We start from the raw sequence: 19,599 nt of genomic DNA, 5'->3' as shown, positions 1-19,599 counted from the left end.
AACTCATCACCGAATCCATTACTCTGCAGGTGGGAATGCTGCATTCTGAGAGTATCTCCTTTCATGTTCTGCCTGGACTCTCTCACGCCCTCTTGCTAGGTCTACCTTGGCTCCAGAGACATGCACCCGTGCTTGACTGGCAGACCGGAGAAGTCCTTCGCTGGGGACAGGACTGCCATAAGACCTGTCTGGTTCCCGTCCATCCCGTCCGTCCTTCTCCTACCCCAGCTAATCTACCTGGACTTCCGATTCCTTATTGGTCTTATGCTGATGTCTTTAATAAAAAGGAGGCAGAGACACTACCCCCTCATAGACCATACGACTGCCCTATCGACCTGTTACCTGGTACTACTCCTCCCCGTGGGCGTATTTATCCATTATCCGCTGCTGAGACCCGGTCGATGTCCGAATATATTGAGGAGAATCTGGCCAGGGGATTCATCCGGAAATCTACCTCCCCGGCGGGAGCAGGCTTCTTTTTCGTCAAAAAGAAGGACGGCTCTCTCCGTCCCTGTATAGACTATAGAGGCCTTAACCAGATCACGGTGAAGAATAAGTACCCCCTTCCGCTCATTCCGGAGTTATTTGATCGTCTGAGGGGGGCTAGAATCTTCACCAAACTGGACCTCCGTGGGGCGTACAACCTGGTTCGTATCCGTCAGGGGGATGAATGGAAGACGGCATTCAACACCCGGGACGACCACTATGAATATCTGGTAATGCCCTTTGGTCTCTGTAACGCTCCTGCCGTCTTTCAAGAGTTGGTCAATGACATCTTCCGGGACCTTCTCTACTCCTGCGTAGTGGTGTACCTGGACGACATCTTGGTCTTCTCTCCGGATCTCTGTAGCGCCGGCGTCCCTGCCCTCTGCTAGGCAGGGACGCTGTTCCCCTCACCTCCTTGCTCCGTGCCCGGCGTCCTCCTCCCGCTCTGCTGGCAGCGCGCACTCCTTCCCGGCCACTGTGCTTAGGGCGCGCGCGCGCGCTCTCCCTCCCTCTTGAAGGGGCCGCGCGCGCCGTCCTAAGGAGTCCCCGGCCAATGGCCGGAGGACTTCACCATATATAAGGCACCTCCTCCAAAATGGAGGTGCCCGAGCAATGTTGTTGCACTGTTCACTACTCTGCTTCAGCCCTCAGGTCCCGTTGCCAGTTACCTGCCAGTTACCTGCCAGTTACCTGCCAGATTCCTGCCTGATTATCTGCTACCTGCCTGCTAGTCTGAAGTCCGACGGACTGCCTTACTACTCCTGTCAGTCTGTCTAAGGACCAGCCTGCCCGCTCACCTGGGAGCGCACACCAGCCACCTGCCTGCTTGCCTGAGGTCCGACGGTCTGCCTTCCTACTCCCGTCAGTCTGTCTATGGACCAGCTTGCCCGCTCACCTGGGAGCACACACCTGCTACCTGCCTGCTAGTCTACCTGGAGGCTCCGCCGTCACATGCTGTGACCACCTGCCTGTCCAGTGACTCCTGCTCGCTCACCTGGGAGCGCTCATCTGCTGCCTGTCTGCTAGCCTACCTGGAGGCTCTGCCGTCACGTGCTGTGACCACCCGCCTGTCCAGAGACTTCTGCCCGCTCACCTGGGAGCGCTCATCTGCCGCCTGTCTGTTGGTCTTCCTGGAGGCTCCGCCGTCACATGCTGTGACCACCCGTTTATCCAGAGACTCTCGCCTGCTCACCTGGGAGCTCAAGTCTACCATCTGCCGCCACAGGTCGTACCAACCCTTTACCCAGAGACTGCCCCGGTCACTTGCCGTGACCATCTGCCCGTTCACCCAGAGACTGCCCCAGTCACTTGCCGTGATCTCCTGCCCGTTCTTCCAGAGACTGTCCCGGTCACTTGCCGTGACCATCTGCCCGTTCACCCAGAGACTGCCCCAGTCACTTGTCGTGATCTCCTGCCCGTTCTTCCAGAGACTGTCCCGGTCACCTGCTGTGACTGCCTGCCTGGTCGCCACCCGCTCCCTTACAAGGACTGCCCCCTTGTATAGTAGCTCAGAGGTTCCGCCTCCCAGACCCGTTACAGTTTGCTCGGGCCATGGAACCCGGTGGCACCCAAGCTCCCTCGCTCTCGGACCTCTGTCATGAACTGTCCCGTCAGAGGTCCCAACAGGAGTCCATCCTGGGTCACCTGCGGAATGTCAATTCTCGCCTGGACACTCTGACTGCTCCACCAGCAACCACCGCCAGTGCCATGACTCGCAACCCGGCAGCTCCGCTGCCCACCAATACCATGGTATCCTACCCCGGACCCCGGCTTTCTGCACCTCCTCGCTTCGGAGGCGACCCCGCCCAGGCTCGGGGCTTCATTAATCAGTGCGCCCTGCACTTTGAACTATTGTCCCACCAGTTTAACTCCGACTGGGCCAAAATTGCCTTCATCATGTCCCATCTCACCGGGGAGGCCCTGGCCTGGCTAAATCCTCTATGGGAGAGAGGAGACCCCCTGGTGTCCGACCTGCCTGCCTTCCTCACGGCTTTCCGGAAAGTCTTCGACGAACCCGGACGGGAGACCTCATCCGCATCGTCTCTGCTACGCCTCCGTCAGGGAAGTCTCACCATGGGCCAATATGCCATACGGTTCCATACCCTTGCCTCGGAGCTGGCCTGGGATAACGACGCTCTGGTATCCGTCTTCTGGGAGGGTCTGTCCGGCCGTATTAAAGATGAACTTGCCGGTCGGGACGTTCCTACCACTCTCGATGACCTAATAACTCTTGCCACCCGGATTGACCTACGGTTCCAGGAGCGTGCCAAAGAGGTCACCTGTGAGAGGAGGTTTCCACGTCTAGCTCCTACTTTTCAGAAACCCGTCACTCCCTCCGTCTCTCCCCAGGTACACTCTCCTGAGCCTATGCAGGTCGACCAGACCAAGATGGTCAAAACCCGTCAGGACTTACGCCGTGCCGAGGGGAGCTGCTTCTACTGTGGCAGTAAGGAGCACCGGATCCGTGCCTGCCCAGAGAGGTCGGGAAACGCCTGTGTCTAGGTTCGCTCAGAGAGGTCGACCTAGACAAGAATAAATCCTCTCCATCTCTGCTGCTGTCAGTTTCAATCGTCTGCGGGGAGAACCGTTATTTCGAACTAGCCCAACTGGACTCTGGAGCAGCCGGGAATCTTATTTCACAGTCCCTGGTAGAGAAGTACCGCATCCCCACCAAACCTCTGGCTGTACCCTTGTCTGTTGCTGCCGTGGATGGGGGTCTCTTACCACGCCCCATCCAACTCATCACCGAATCCATTACTCTGCAAGTGGGAATGCTGCATTCTGAGAGTATCTCCTTTCATGTTCTGCCTGGACTCTCTCACGCCCTCCTGCTAGGTCTACCTTGGCTCCAGAGACATGCACCCGTGCTTGACTGGCAGACCGGAGAAGTCCTTCGCTGGGGACAGGACTGCCATAAGACCTGTCTGGTTCCCGTCCATCCCGTCCGTCCTTCTCCTACCCCAGCTAATCTACCTGGACTTCCGATTCCTTATTGGTCTTATGCTGATGTCTTTAATAAAAAGGAAGCAGAGACACTACCCCCTCATAGACCATACGACTGCCCTATCGACTTGTTACCCGGTACTACTCCTCCCCGTGGGCGTATTTATCCATTATCCGCTGCTGAGACCCGGTCGATGTCCGAATATATTGAGGAGAATCTGGCCAGGGGATTCATCCGGAAGTCTACCTCCCCGGCGGGAGCAGGCTTCTTCTTCGTAAAAAAGAAGGACGGCTCTCTCCGTCCCTGTATAGACTATAGAGGCCTTAACCAGATCACGGTGAAAAATAAGTACCCCCTTCCGCTCATTCCGGAGTTATTTGATCGTCTGAGAGGGGCTAGAATCTTCACCAAACTGGACCTCCATGGGGCTTACAACCTGGTTCGTATCCGTCAGGGGGATGAATGGAAGACGGCATTCAACACCCGGGACGGCCACTATGAATATCTGGTAATGCCCTTTGGTCTCTGTAACGCTCCTGCCGTCTTTCAAGAGTTGGTCAATGACATCTTCCGGGACCTTCTCTACTCCTGCGTAGTGGTGTACCTGGACGACATCTTGGTCTTCTCTCCGGATCTCCAGACTCACCGGAGGGACGTTCGTCAGGTCCTGCTCAGGCTCAGGCAGAATCACCTCTTCGCTAAATACGAGAAGTGCCTCTTTGAGCAGACCTCGCTTCCGTTTTTGGGCTACATTATTTCTCAGACCGGCCTACGAATGGATCCAGAGAAACTGTCTGCCATCGAGAAATGGCCCCGACCGGAGGGGTTGAAGGCCATTCAGCGGTTCCTGGGCTTCGCCAACTACTACCGCCTCTTCATACCACACTTCTCTTCCCGGACTGCCCCAATTTCCGCGCTCACCCGTAAGGGTACTAATCTCAAAGAGTGGCCGCCCGAAGCAGAGGAGGCCTTTCTTTCCTTAAAACAGGCCTTCTCTTCTGCCCCGGTGCTGCATCGCCCGGACGGCAACAAGCAGTTCTTCCTGGAAGTTGACGCCTCCTCCTCTGGAGCCGGAGCGGTACTTACTCAAAAATCATCTTCCGGGAGGATGGTAACTTGCGGCTTCTTCTCTAAACTCTTCTCCTCCTCTGAGCGCAATTATTCCATAGGAGACCGAGAGTTATTGGCCATCAAGCTGGCATTGGAGGAGTGGCGTTACCTGCTCGAGGGGGCTCTTCACCCGGTAATAATTTACACTGACCACAAGAACTTGGCTTACCTCCAGCATGCCCAGAGACTTAACCCGCGCCAAGCCCGGTGGTCCTTGTTTTTTGCTCGCTTTGATTTTGTTCTTCATTTTCGCCCGGCTGACAAAAACGTCAAGGCGGACGCCTTGTCTCGATCCTTTCTGGTGTCTGATCTCGAGGAAGATCCGAAACACATCATCGATCCCGCCAGAGTAATGCAGGTGGCTCCCGTGAGTCTAAATAGTCTCCCTCCCGGAAAGACGTTCGTATCAGTACCTGATCGGGAGAAGATCCTTCACTGGGGTCACTCGTCTAAACTAGCTGGCCATGCCGGTCAGAAAAAGACCCTCCAGCTTATTACCCGGCACTACTGGTGGCCTACCCTGCACAAGGACGTAATAGACTTTGTTTCTGCCTGTGTGTCCTGCGCCCGCAACAAGGTTCCGAGACATCTGCCAGCCGGTCGCCTCCTTCCGCTCCCAGTACCTGCTGCCCCCTGGCAGCATATAGCAATGGACTTTATAACAGACCTCCCAGTCTCTGCCGGTTGTACGGTCATTTGGGTGGTCGCTGACCGCTTCTCCAAGATGGCTCATTTCGTTCCCCTGCCAGGCCTCCCGTCTGCACCCGAGCTAGCTAAAGACTTTATTCATCACATCTTTCGTCTTCATGGCCTGCCCCTCCACATCGTGTCGGATCGTGGGGTACAGTTCACCTCACGCTTCTGGAGAGCCACTTGTAAACTGCTAGATGTCACCCTGGACTTCTCTTCCGCTTACCACCCACAGTCCAATGGTCAAGTGGAGCGGATCAATCAGAACCTGACCAGTTACCTCCGGCACTTCGTTAATGCCCATCATTCTGACTGGGTGGATCTCCTACCATGGGCCGAGTTCTCTTATAATAATCACGAGAGCGAATCCTCCTCCAAATCCCCGTTTTTTGTAGTCTTCGGTCAGCATCCTCGGATTCCTTTTCCTGTCTCCACCTCTGTGGACAACCCGGCTGCGGAATCTCTCGTTAGCAAATTTTCCTCCATTTGGGAGAGTACCCGATCCGCACTCCTTCTGTCTTCGGAACGGATGAAAAGACACGCTGACAAAAAACGCCTTGATCCTCCACAATTTCGTCCCGGAGATAAAGTCTGGCTCTCATCTAAATATGTCCGGCTCAAGATACCTTCTTACAAGTTAGGGCCTCGGTTCATCGGCCCCCTGGAGGTCATCAGTCAGATCAACCCGGTGGCCTATAAATTGAAACTCCCGGCCAACTTACGGATCCCTAACTCCTTCCATGTATCTCTCCTCAAACCTGAGGTACTTAACTCTTTTTCCAAGTCTACAGGTACGCCTCCTGCTCCGGTTTCTGCTGAGGACGAGTTTGAGGTAGAGAACATTCTTGCCACCAAAAGGGTAAGAGGAAAGACCTTTTTTCTAGTAGATTGGAAGGGGTTTGGTCCTGAGGAGAGAACGTGGGAGCCCCGGGAGAACATCCATGCCCCTCTTATCCTTGCTAAATTTCTGTCTGGCCTAAAAAAGGGGGGGCCTAAAGGGGGGGGGTACTGTAGTGCCGGCGTCCCTGCCCTCTGCTAGGCAGGGACGCTGTTCCCCTCACCTCCCTGCTCCGTGCCCGGCGTCCTCCTCCCGCTCTGCTGGCAGCGCGCGCTCCTTCCCGGCCACTGTGCTTAGGGCGCGCGCGCGCGCTCTCCCTCCCTCTTGAAGGGGCCGCGCGCGCCGTGCTAAGGAGTCCCCGGCCAATGGCCAGAGGACTTCACCATATATAAGGCACCTCCTCCAAAATGGAGGTGCCCGAGCAATGTTGTTGCACTGTTCACTACTCTGCTTCAGCCCTCAGGTCCCGTTGCCAGTTACCTGCCAGTTACCTGCCAGTTACCTGCCAGATTCCTGCCTGATTATCTGCTACCTGCCTGCTAGTCTGAGGTCCGACGGTCTGCCTTACTACTCCTGTCAGTCTGTCTAAGGACCAGTCTGCCCGCTCACCTGGGAGCGCACACCAGCCACCTGCCTGCTTGCCTGAGGTCCGACGGTCTGCCTTCCTACTCCCGTCAGTCTGTCTATGGACCAGCTTGCCCGCTCACCTGGGAGCACACACCTGCTACCTGCCTGCTAGTCTACCTGGAGGCTCCGCCGTCACATGCTGTGACCACCTGCCTGTCCAGTGACTCCTGCTCGCTCACCTGGGAGCGCTCATCTGCTGCCTGTCTGCTAGCCTACCTGGAGGCTCTGCCGTCACGTGCTGTGACCACCCGCCTGTCCAGAGACTTCTGCCCGCTCACCTGGGAGCGCTCATCTGCCGCCTGTCTGTTGGTCTTCCTGGAGGCTCCGCCGTCACATGCTGTGACCACCCGTTTATCCAGAGACTCTCGCCTGCTCACCTGGGAGCTCAAGTCTACCATCTGCCGCCACAGGTCGTACCAACCCTTTACCCAGAGACTGCCCCGGTCACTTGCCGTGACCATCTGCCCGTTCACCCAGAGACTGCCCCAGTCACTTGCCGTGATCTCCTGCCTGTTCTTCCAGAGACTGTCCCGGTCACTTGCCGTGACCATCTGCCCGTTCACCCAGAGACTGCCCCAGTCACTTGTCGTGATCTCCTGCCCGTTCTTCCAGAGACTGTCCCGGTCACCTGCTGTGACTGCCTGCCTGGTCGCCACCCGCTCCCTTACAAGGACTGCCCCCTTGTATAGTAGCTCAGAGGTTCCGCCTCCCAGACCCGTTACAATCTCCAGACTCACCGGAGGGACGTTCGTCAGGTCCTGCTCAGGCTCAGGCAGAATCACCTCTTCGCTAAATACGAGAAGTGCCTCTTTGAGCAGACCTCGCTTCCGTTTTTGGGCTACATTATTTCTCAGACCGGCCTACGAATGGATCCAGAGAAACTGTCTGCCATCGAGAAATGGCCTCGACCGGAGGGGTTGAAGGCCATTCAGCGGTTCCTGGGCTTCGCCAACTACTACCGCCTCTTCATACCGCACTTCTCTTCCCGGACTGCCCCAATTTCCGTGCTCACCCGTAAGGGTACTAATCCCAAAGAGTGGCCGCCCGAAGCAGAGGAGGCCTTTCTTTCCTTAAAACAGGCCTTCTCTTCCGCCCCGGTGCTGCATCGCCCGGACGGCAACAAGCAGTTCTTCCTGGAAGTTGACGCCTCCTCCTCTGGAGCCGGAGCGGTACTTACTCAAAAATCATCTTCCGGGAGGATGGTAACTTGCGGCTTCTTCTCTAAACTCTTCTCCTCCTCACAGCGCAATTATTCCATAGGAGACCGAGAGTTATTGGCCATCAAACTGGCATTGGAGGAGTGGCGTTACCTGCTCGAGGGGGCTCTTCACCCGGTAATAATTTACACTGACCACAAGAACTTGGCTTACCTCCAGCATGCCCAGAGACTTAACCCGCGCCAAGCCCGGTGGTCCTTGTTTTTTGCTCGCTTTGATTTTGTTCTTCATTTTCGCCCGGCTGACAAAAACGTCAAGGCGGACGCCTTGTCTCGATCCTTTCTGGTGTCTGATCTCGAGGAAGATCCGAAACACATCATCGATCCCGCCAGAGTAATGCAGGTGGCTCCCGTGAGTCTAAATCGTCTCCCTCCCGGAAAGACGTTCGTATCAGTACCTGATCGGGAGAAGATCCTTCACTGGGGTCACTCGTCTAAACTGGCTGGCCACGCCGGTCAGAAAAAGACCCTCCAGCTTATTACCCGGCACTACTGGTGGCCTACCCTGCACAAGGACGTAATAGACTTTGTTTCTGCCTGTGTGTCCTGCGCCCGCAACAAGGTTCTGAGACATCTGCCAGCCGGTCGCCTCCTTACGCTTTCTGTACCTGCTGCCCCCTGGCAGCATATAGCAATGGACTTTATAACTGACCTCCCAGTCTCTGCCGGTTGTACGGTCATTTGGGTGGTCGCTGACCGCTTCTCCAAGATGGCTCATTTCGTTTCCCTGCCAGGCCTCCCGTCTGCACCCGAGCTAGCTAAAGACTTTATTCGTCACATGGCCTGCCCCTCCACATCGTGTCGGATCGTGGGGTACAGTTCACCTCACGCTTCTGGAGAGCCACTTGTAAACTGCTAGACGTCACCCTGGACTTCTCTTCCGCTTACCACCCACAGTCCAATGGTCATGTGGAGCGGATCAATCAGAACCTGATCAGTTACCTCCGGCACTTCGTTAATGCCCATCATTCAGACTGGGTGGATCTCCTACCATGGGCCGAGTTCTCTTATAACAATCACGAGAGTGAATCCTCCTCCAAATCCCCGTTTTTTGTAGTCTTCGGTCAGCATCCTCGGATTCCTTTTCCTGTCTCCACCTCTGTGGACAACCCGGCTGTGGAATCTCTCGTTAGCAAAGTTTCCTCCATTTGGGAGAGTACCCGATCCGCACTCCTTCAGTCGTCCGAACGGATGAAAAGACACGCTGACAAAAAACGCCTGGATCCTCCACAATTTCGTCCTGGAGATAAAGTCTGGCTCTCATCTAAATATGTCCGACTCAAGATACCTTCTTACAAGTTAGGGCCTCGGTTCATCGGTCCTCTGGAGGTCATCAGTCAGATCAACCCGGTGGCCTATAAATTGAAACTCCCGGCTAACTTACGGATCCCTAACTCCTTCCATGTATCTCTCCTCAAACCTGTGGTACTTAACTCTTTTTCCAAGTCTACAGGTACGCCTCCTGCTCCGGTTTCTGCTGAGGACGAGTTTGAGGTAGAGAACATTCTTGCCACCAAAAGGGTAAGAGGAAAGACCTTTTTTCTAGTAGATTGGAAGGGGTTTGGTCCTGAGGAGAGAACGTGGGAGCCCCGGGAGAACATCCATGCCCCGCTCATCCTTGCTAAATTTCTGTCTGGCCTAAAAAAGGGGGGGCCTAAAGGGGGGGGTACTGTAGCGCCGGCGTCCCTGCCCTCTGCTAGGCAGGGACGCTGTTCCCCTCACCTCTCTGCTCCGTGCCCGGCGTCCTCCTCCCGCTCTGCTGGCAGCGTGCGCTCCTTCCCGGCCACTGTGCTTAGGGCGCGCGCGCGCGCTCTCCCTCCCTCTGAAAGGGGCCGCGCGCGCCGTCCTAAGGAGTCCCCGGCCAATGGCCGGAGGACTTCACCATATATAAGGCACCTCCTCCAAAATGGAGGTGCCCGAGCAATGTTGTTGCACTGTTCACTACTCTGCTTCAGCCCTCAGGTCCCGTTGCCAGTTACCTGCCAGATACCTGCCAGATTCCTGCCAGCTTGCTGTCTTATTCCTGCCTGATATTCTGCTACCTGTCTGCTAGCCTGAGGTCCGACGGTCTGCCTTACTACTCCTGTCAGTCTGTCTAAGGACCAGCTTGCCCGCTCACCTGGGAGCGCACATCAACTACCTGCCTGCTTGCCTGAGGTCCGACGGTCTGCCTTCCAACTCTTGTCAGTCTGTCTATGGACCAGCTTGCCCGCTCACCTGGGAGCGCACATCTGCTACCTGCCTGCTAGCCTACCTGGAGGCTCTGCCGTCACGTGCTGTGACCACCTGCCTGTCCAGAGACTCCTGCCCGCTCACCTGGGAGCGCTCATCTGCTGCCTGTCTGCTAGCCTACCTGGAGGCTCTGCCGTCACGTGCTGTCACCACCCGCCTGTCCAGAGACTTCTGCCCGCTCACCTGGGAGCGCTCATCTGCCGCCTGTCTGTTGGTCTTCCTGGAGGCTCCGCCGTCACATGCTGTGACCACCCGTTTATCCTGAGACTCTCGCCTGCTCACCTGGGAGCTCACGTCTACCATCAGCCGCCACAGGTCGTACCAACCCTTTACCCAGAGACTGCCCCGGTCACTTGCCGTGACCATCTGCCCGTTCACCCAGAGACTGCCCCGGTCACTTGCCATGACCATCTGCCCGTTCACCCAGAGACTGCCCCGGTCACTTGCCGTGACCTCCTGCCCGTTCTTCTAGAGACTGTCCCGGTCACCTGCTGTGACTGCCTGTCTGGTCGCCACCCGCTCCCTTACAAGGACCGCCCCCTTGTATAGTAGCTCAGAGGTTCCGCCTCCCAGACCCGTTACATAATGCAACAATAACAGCTAAGATGTATTATGAGGTTCTGCAGCAGCGGAACTGTGTATAACGAGGTTCTGCAGTAGCTGAGGTGTGTACTATGGTGTTCTGCAGCAGCTGAGGTATGAGGTTCTACAGAAGCTGAGGTGTTTATTATGATGTTCTGCAGCAGCTGAAGTATGTATTATGAGGTTCTTCAGTAGCTGAGGTGTGTATTATGAGGTTCTGCAGTAACTGAGGTGTGTATTATGAGGTTCTGCAGCAGTTGAGGTGTGTATTATAAGGTTATGCAGTAGCTGAGGTGTGTATTATGATGTTCTGCAGCAGCTGAGGAGTGTATTTTGAGGTTCTGCAGCAGCTGATGTGTGTATTATGAGGTTCTGCAGTACCTGAGGTATGTATTATGATGTTCTGCAGTAGCTGACTGAGGTGTGTATTATAAGGTTCTGCAGCAGCTGAGGTGTGTATTATGATGTTCTGCAGCAGCCAAGGTGTGTATTATGATCTTCTGCAGCAGCCTAGGTGTGTATTATGAAGTTCTGCAGCAGCCGAGGTGTGTATTATGATGTTCTGCAGCAGCCAAGGTGTGCATTGTGAGGTTGTGCATCAACTGAGGTGTGTATTATGCAGTTCTACAGAAACTGAGGTTTGTGTGTGGGCTAACATACAGTACAGACCAAAAGTTTGGACACACCTCATTTAAACATTTTTCTGTATTTTCATGACTATGAAAATTGTACATTCACACTAAAGGCATCAAAACTATGAATTAACACATGTGGAATTATATACTTAACAAAAAAGTGTAAAACAACTGAAAATATGTCTTATATTCTAGGTTCTTCAAAGTAGCCACCGTTTGCTTTGATGACTGCTTTGCACACCCTTGGCATTCTCTTGATGAGCTTCAAGAGGTAGTCACCGGAAATGGTTTTCACTTCACAGGTGTGCCCTGTCAGGTTTCATAAGTGGGATTTCTTGCCTTATAAATGGGGTTGGGACCATCAGTTGTGTTGTGCAGAAGTCTGGTGGATACACAACTGACAGTCCTACTGAATAGACTGTTAGAATTTGTATTATGGCAAGAAAAAAGCAGCTAAGTAAAGAAAAACGAGTGGCCATCATTACTTTAAGAAATTAAGGTCAGTCAGTCCGAAAAATTGGGCAAGCTTTGAAAGTGTCCCCAAGTGCAGTTGCAAAAACCATCAAGCGCTACAAAGAAACTGGCTCACATGAGGACCGCCCCAGGAAAGGAAGACCAAGAGTCACCTATGCTTCTGAGGATAAGTTTATCCGAGTCACCAGCCTCAGAAATCGCAGGTTAACAGCAGCTCAGATTAGAGACCAGGTCAATGCCACACAGAGTTCTAGCAGCAGACACATCTCTTCAGCAAAGGTTAAGAGGAGACTTTGTTCAGCAGGCCTTCATGGTAAAATAGTTGCTAGGAAACCACTGCTAAGGACAGGCAGCAAGCAGAAGAGACGTGTTTGGGCTAAAGACCACAAGGAATGGACATTAGACCAGTGGAAATCTGTGCTTTTGTCTGAAAAGTCCAAATTTGAGATCTTTGGTTCCAACCACCGTGTCTTTGTGCGACGCAGAAAAGGTGAACGGATGGACTCTACATGCCTGGTTCCCACCGTGAAGCATGGAGGAGGAGGTGTGATGGTGTGGGGGTGCTTTGCTGGTGACACTGTTGAGGAGTTATTCAAAATTGAAGGCATACTGAACCAGCATGGCTACCACAGCATCTTGCAGAGGCATGCTATTCCATCCGATTTGCGTTTATTTGGACCATCATTTATTTTTCAACAGGACAATGACCCCAAACAGACCTTCAGGCTGTGTAAAGGCTATTGGACCAAGAAGGAGAGTGATGGGGTGCTACGCCAGATGACCTGGCCTCCACAGTCACCAGACCTGAACCCAATCGAGATGGTTTGGGGTGAGCTGGACCGCAGAGTGAAGGCAAAAGATCCAACAAGTGCTAAGCATCTCTGGGAACTCCTTCAAGATTGTTGGAAGACCATTTCCGGTGACTACCTCTTGAAGCTCATCAAGAGAATGCCAAGAGTGTGCAAAGCAGTCATCAAAGCAAAAGGTGGCTACTTTGAAGAACCAAGAATATAAGACATATTTTCAGTTGTTTCACACTTTTTTTGTTAAGTATATAATTCCACATGTGTTAATTCATAGTTTTGATGCCTTCAGTGTGAATGTACATTTTTCATAGTCATGAAAATACAGAAAAATCTTTAAATGAGAAGGTGTGTCCAAACTTTTGGTCTTTACTGTACATATATACTGTGTATACACATACTGTAGATACACACACACATTCATATCTACCTACACACTTGCAGACACACATTACTATGGACTCTTCAATTCACAGGATTCCTATGTCCGGTGTAATTTGGTGGGCATGTGCCAACTCTGTCACCACTGTGGATGTGATGTGAGGTAGATTATTGCACTACAGATGAGAGGACACAGGATCATTCGCAATCACTTCCAATGCTGCAATACATGATAGAAGTCAGTGCGAGGGCAGATACTAACAGCCAATGAGTGAGTAGTGGTCGGGAAGAGGGCTGGCCTGGACACTAAGACCGGGGGCAGGGCTACTTCTGGCTTTGAGCTTAGAATAAAAGCCCAGGATACTGCCTGGTCTGGAGAGCAGCATATAAACAAACTGGGTGAAGGAAATTAAGTGAAATTCAGGAGGAATGAAAGGTAGAAACAAAAAAACAAAATGTATAGCGGTGTTGTACATTACAATACAGCACAGATTAGCTCAAAAAAATCGGATTTCAGGGTTGGGCAACCTCTGTATGCTCCCTCTCTGTCAGTTTTCTCTGAGCTTAGCAGTGAGCAGAGACTAGCTGCTATGATGTTGTACATACATTGCACACACACATAGGCTGTGTGCCGACTATGCGTTTTTTAAGCGTTTCCTTTTAGTCTACCGCGAGCTGCCGACAAGCCAGGACGCATCGGATAAAGACTCCGGAGGCCATCAGAAGGTAAGTAGAATATTTATTTTTTATTTTTTACCATTCTTTCAATCACACTATATAAATCCATGCCGGTTGCATGGATTTATATAATGTGACCAAGTTGTCAAGCACTTTCCAAGTGATGCTAAAATCGCTTGGAAAGCGCTTGACAACCCGCATGCGGAAATGCAAGTGAAAAACGCTTCACTTCCGCAAGTCCCTGGTAGGAAAAACGCATGTACAATCCGCATGTACAATCCGCATGCGTTTTTTCTGCCAGGGAGATGCAGAAACGCTCAGGAAAAAATCCGGAGCATTTCTGCATCGTGGGCACATAGCCATAAGAGGAGATCCAGCTTGCATATCTTTCTGTAGAACAGAAAGCAGAATGAAGAATATTATACAGCAGTACTGAGCAGTGTGGCTGTAAATCCTGCTTGGGATGAGGTAAATACATACTCAAAACCGGCAGCACAATCACTGTGTTTCTCTGCCTCTGGCTCTCCCCAACTTCTGATCCCTCAGTAAGCTAAAACCAGTCTTGATTTCCAAGACAGATTGTAGCAGCTTTTGAGATTGTCGTGTGTGTGTACATCAGGAGTAGCACTATTTTGGGCTTTTATATAATTGGGATCCTTAAGTTTTTTTTCAGTTTTCCACTTTGCAGATTCCCTCTCTGACTACCAGTTTTCTCTGAGTTTAGCAGTAAGCAGAGGCTAGCGGCTATGATGTTTTACATACACTGCACACAGAGAAGAGGCGATCCTGCTTTTATATCTCTCTGTAACACACAGAGCAGCATGAAGGATACTATACAGCAGTACTGATCAATGTAGCTGTAAATCCAGCACAGGGAGAGGGAAACGCTTTCTCAAAAGCTGCAGCACAATCTCCAGTCTTGTCTCTCAAGATTGTAGCAGCATTTGAAAGTGAATTAACAGTAAATCATAACATATGTAAACATCTGGGCATATAATTGCCTATTACTTTCTGTATGCATGGTGGGACTGTTTCAAATGCAGACCTGTGTTCAGCGACTATACTGGGCCCATAGTGCTCATACCCGTACATCTCCAAAAAACAGAGCTATAGGAGCTCCATGTGTCGCCGTATGGTACCTCCATCTACCACTGTTTTACAGAGTTAGAGAGAAGAGATGAGCGGTGTTTGACTAGAACTGTTCGCCAATCTCAAATTCGAGCTGTTTTGGGCTGTGTTCGAGTCGTTCGACGAACGTGAACGATTTGCAAAAAATTCGGCTGTTCGAGGTTATGTTCGATAACTGTTCGTGCACCAAAAGCGTGTCCTGCATGTCTGGCGCTATTTAGAGCACCAATCATGCAAGGATTGTCTGCCACTCACTGTAATGCCACAGCCATGGTGGTTGTGGCATTACAGTGGTTGCCCAAATCGATGGGAACAGTGCTCACAGTGAAACATGAAAAGCCGGCAATTCAGCAGCGGCGTACACCGGTACCCGACAATTTAGAACCGAAAGAATAGAGAATCACACATAGATTAGATACATAGAAACATGTCAGTCACATATATATGAAGTACAGTGACAGTGTTGGTTACTGTACTTGTCATTTAGTGTAAAGGATTTATTAAAAAAAATAATAGTGTTTTCATGCACCGTCTCTTTAAAAAAGCCGTCCGGCAATTCCGCAGCGGTACCCGACAATTTATAACCGAAAGAATAGAGCATCACACATAGATTAGATAGATAGAAACATGTCAGTCACATTTATAAGAAGTACAGTGATAGTGTTGATTACTGTACTTGTCATTTAGTATTAAAATAAAGGATTTATTAAAAAAAAAAATGGCGTGGGGTTCCCCTTAATTTTAGTCTCTAGCGGAGGTTAAGCAGACGGCTGGGGCAGATGTTTGAGGCCCGGCAAGGGGGTAATTCCCACGGAGCTTCCCAGGCTACTAATATCAACCCCCAGCTGAATACCTAGCCTTTACTAGCTATTAAAATGGGGGACCCCAAAAAATGACGTGGGGTCCCCCCTATTTTAATAGCTAGCAAAGGCTAGGCAGACAGCTGGGGGCTGATATTAATAGCCCAGGAAGGGTGCCATGAATATTGGCCCCCTCCCAGGCTAGAAACACCAGCCGTCAGCCGCCCCAGAAATGGTGCATCCATAGGATGCGCCAATTCTGCCACTTAGCCTCGCTCTTCCCACTGCCCTGTAGCGGTGGCAGTGGGGTAATAGGGTTGGGGTTGATGTCAGCTTATAATGCCAGCTGACATCAAGCCCAGGTTAGTAATGGAGAGGCGTCTATAAGACACCCCCATTACTAACCCCATAGTCAAAGTTACAAAAAAACACAAACAGCCAGAATAAAGTCCTTTAATTGAAATAAAGACACAATTCTTTATTGTTCTAAATTAAACCATACTTACCATCACGCCCATTCCAGCTGAAGCCAATGATCTCCTGCAATAAAAGTAAAATAATAAAGCAACATCATCCTTACCTTTCCATGGTTCCCACGACAGCTTCAGCTCTGCTACATTCACATGACAGGCTGGACCGCAGCAGAATGAACTTGTCCAATGAACTCAGCTCACCTCATGCATGTCACTGACAGCGTGGGAAAATTCTCCTGCGCATGCGGTGAGTGCAGGAGAATTTTCCCACGCTGTCAGTGACGTGCATTAGGTGAGCTCATGTCCAATGAACTCGGCTCACCTCATGCATGTCACTGACAGCGTGGGAAAATTCTCAGCGCTCAAGCAGGAGAATTCTCCCACGCTGGGATGGCATTGAGATGACAGGCTGGATCACAGCTGAGCGCTGCCATCCAGCATGCCATCATTCATAGACACTGCAGAGCGCAGGCATGCTTGCGCTCTGCAGTGTCTCTGAAGGATGACAAGCTGGATGGCAGCGCTCAGCTGTGATCCAGCCTGTCATCTCAATGCCATCCCAGCGTGGGAGAATTCTCCTGCTCAAGCGCTGAGCGCTGAGAATTTTCCAACGCTGTCAGTGACGTCATGAGGTGAGCCCAGTTCATTGGACATGAGCTCACCTCATGCACGTCACTGACAGCGTGGGAAAATTCTACTGCATTCACCGCATGCGCAGGAGAATTTTCCCACGCTGTCAGTGACGTGCATGAGGTGAGCTGAGTTCATTGGACATGAACTCGGCTCATCTGGATGCCGTCACAGCGAGACACTGAGGAGCACAAGCATGCCTGCGCTTCTCAGTGTCTGCTGCATGGCAAGCTGGATGGCAGCGTTCTGCTGCGGTCCAGCCTGTCATGTGAATGTAGCAGAGCTGAAGCTGTCGTGGGAACCATGGAAAGGTAAGGATGATGTTGCTTTATTATTTTACTTTTATTGCAGGAGATCATTGGCTTCAGCTGGAATGGGCGTGATGGTAAGTATGGTTTAATTTAGAACAATAAAGAATTGTGTCTTTATTTCAATTAAAGGACTTTATTCTGGCTGTTTGTGTTTTTTTGTAACTTTGACTATGGGGTTAGTAATGGGGGTGTCTTATAGACGCCTCTCCATTACTAACCTGGGCTTGATGTCAGCTGGCATTATAAGTTGACATCAACCCCAACCCTATTACCCCACTGCCACCGCTACAGGGCAGTGGGAAGAGCGAGGCTAAGTGGCAGAATTGGCGCATCCTATGGATGTGCCATTTCTGGGGCGGCTGACGGCTGGTGTTTCTAGCCTGGGAGGGGGCCAATATTCATGGCACCCTTCCTGGGCTATTAATATCAGCCCCCAGCTGTCTGCCTAGCCTTTGCTAGCTATTAAAATAGGGGGGACCCCACGTCATTGTTTTTGGGGTCCCCAATTTTAATAGCTAGTAAAGGCTAGGTATTCAGCTGGGGGCTGATATTAGTAGCCTGAGAAGCTCCGTGGGTATTACCCCCTTCCCAGGCTTCAAACTTCTGCCCCAGCCGTCTGCTTAACCTCCGCTAGAGCCTAAAATTACGGGGGAACCCCACGCCAATTTTTTTTTTAATAAATACTTTATTTTAACACTAAATGACAAGTACAGTAATCAACACTATCACTGTACTTATTATATATGTGACTGACATGTTTCTATATATCTAATCTATGTGTGATGCTCTATTCTTTCTGTTATAAATTGTCGGGTACAGATGCTGAATTGCCGGTCGGCTTTTTTAAAGAGACGGTGCATGAAAACACTAATATTTTTTTTAATAAATCCTTTAACACTAAATGACAAGTACAGTAACCAACACTGTCACTGTACTTCTTATATATGTGACTGACATGTTTCTATCTATCTAATCTATGTGTGATGCTCTATTCCTTCTTGTCTAAATTGTCGGGTGCCGGTGTATGCCGCTGCTGAATTGCCGGCCGGCTTTTTTAAAGAGAGTGTCTTCTGAGCAGTTTGTCAGCTTTTGGACACCTTTGAAGGTGTTTTCTATGTGTTCCTATGTGTTTTTGTTTGCCTTCCATTGGTTTTAACGGTGTTCGACGGTGTTCGACGGTGTTCTAAGGTGTTCGACGAACAGTTCCTTGAACATCCCGGTGTTCGATGAACCGAACCGAAACCGAACACTACGGGGGTGGCTCAACACTATTAGAGAGTTATCTTTTTGCCTGGAGCCCTTCTGTAGTTCATCATTTTATGAAATATGCCACAGCAGAATAGCTCTATGGGTTGTCATGTGAGGCGCATAGCTGATGTCTTGCCAGCCCAGCTTATCAAAAACTGAGTCTGGAATTCCAGAAGGTAAAGAAATGTGTGCAGCTCCCGTCCACAGCCAGAGAGCACTGACTTGAGCCCTGGACCGGGAGTGAAGCAAAGAGATCTGCTCGTCTCTGCAGAGTTTGTTGTGGCTTCATCCTAAATTTTTTAAAGGGTGAAAAAGTTTGTCGGTGTAAAACAGGGATGTCAAACTCAAACACACAGAGGGCCAAAATGACAAACTTGGACAAAGTCTCAGGCCAACCAGTATACAGTAGAATCGGCCCCACATAGCCCTCCATGCAGAATAATGGGCCCCATATAGTCCTCCATACAGAATAATAGGCTCCACATAGTCCCCCATACAGTATAATGGGCCCCACATAGTTCTCCATACAGAATAATGGGCCCCACATAGTCCTCCATACAGAATAATGGGCCCCACATAGTCCTCCATACAGAATAATGGGCTCCACATAGTCCTCCATACAGAATAATAGACCCCACATAGTCCTCCATACAGAATAATAGACCCCACATAGTCCTCCATATAGAATAACGGGCCCCACATAGTCCTCCATACAGAATAATGGGCCCGACATAGTCCTCCATACAGAATAATGGGCCCCCCATAGTCCTCCATACAGAATAATAGACCCCTCATAGGGGTTGCGGTTCTGGTGTTGAGGGCCTAATATAACCACCCTGAGGGCCAGATTTGGCCCACGGGCCATAGCTTGACATGTATGGTGTAGAGTATTTAAGTATCATAAGAATTTTTTAATCATTCATCCATCATTTCAATTCAAGTGATTTATATGTTAAAACAGACATACTTAAAATTTAGCTCAGATTACAGTAAAATGATGATAATTGAATAAAGAAAGGCTAGTCTAACTTCACCAACATTAAATTGGCAAGCCATCTTGTAGACAAACATTCATTCAGTCGTGGAGACCTGAGATGCTAATTTGTATCACTTTCATTATAGCAAGACCACGAGCATGATAGCTATTTTTGGAGCTTCAAAGATTACTCTGAATGAGATTATTAGTTTGAACTGTTCTTCAAAATTTGATACCTTGAGCTATAAAAAGTTTTGCTTCATCTGTCCTATTTTTACACACATGTACAACATGATATTTCATTCTATATGTTAACATTCGTCATAGGATTTCTATT

General features: G+C 50.7%; 1 long non-coding RNA gene across 2 annotated transcripts in view; it reads right to left on the bottom strand.

Annotated features, from left to right (window-relative positions):
* Positions 1-19,599, bottom strand: part of LOC141165042 (uncharacterized) — a 101,216-nt gene that overhangs the window by 74,198 nt on the left and 7,419 nt on the right. The window lies entirely within an intron of this gene.

Source organism: Phyllobates terribilis, unplaced genomic scaffold, assembly GCF_046119375.1.
Source record: "Phyllobates terribilis strain yellow unplaced genomic scaffold, ASM4611937v1 Scaffold_11__3_contigs__length_659146591, whole genome shotgun sequence".
Classification (NCBI taxonomy): Eukaryota; Metazoa; Chordata; class Amphibia; order Anura; family Dendrobatidae; genus Phyllobates; species Phyllobates terribilis.
This window is presented reverse-complemented; position numbering and strand designations above follow the sequence as displayed.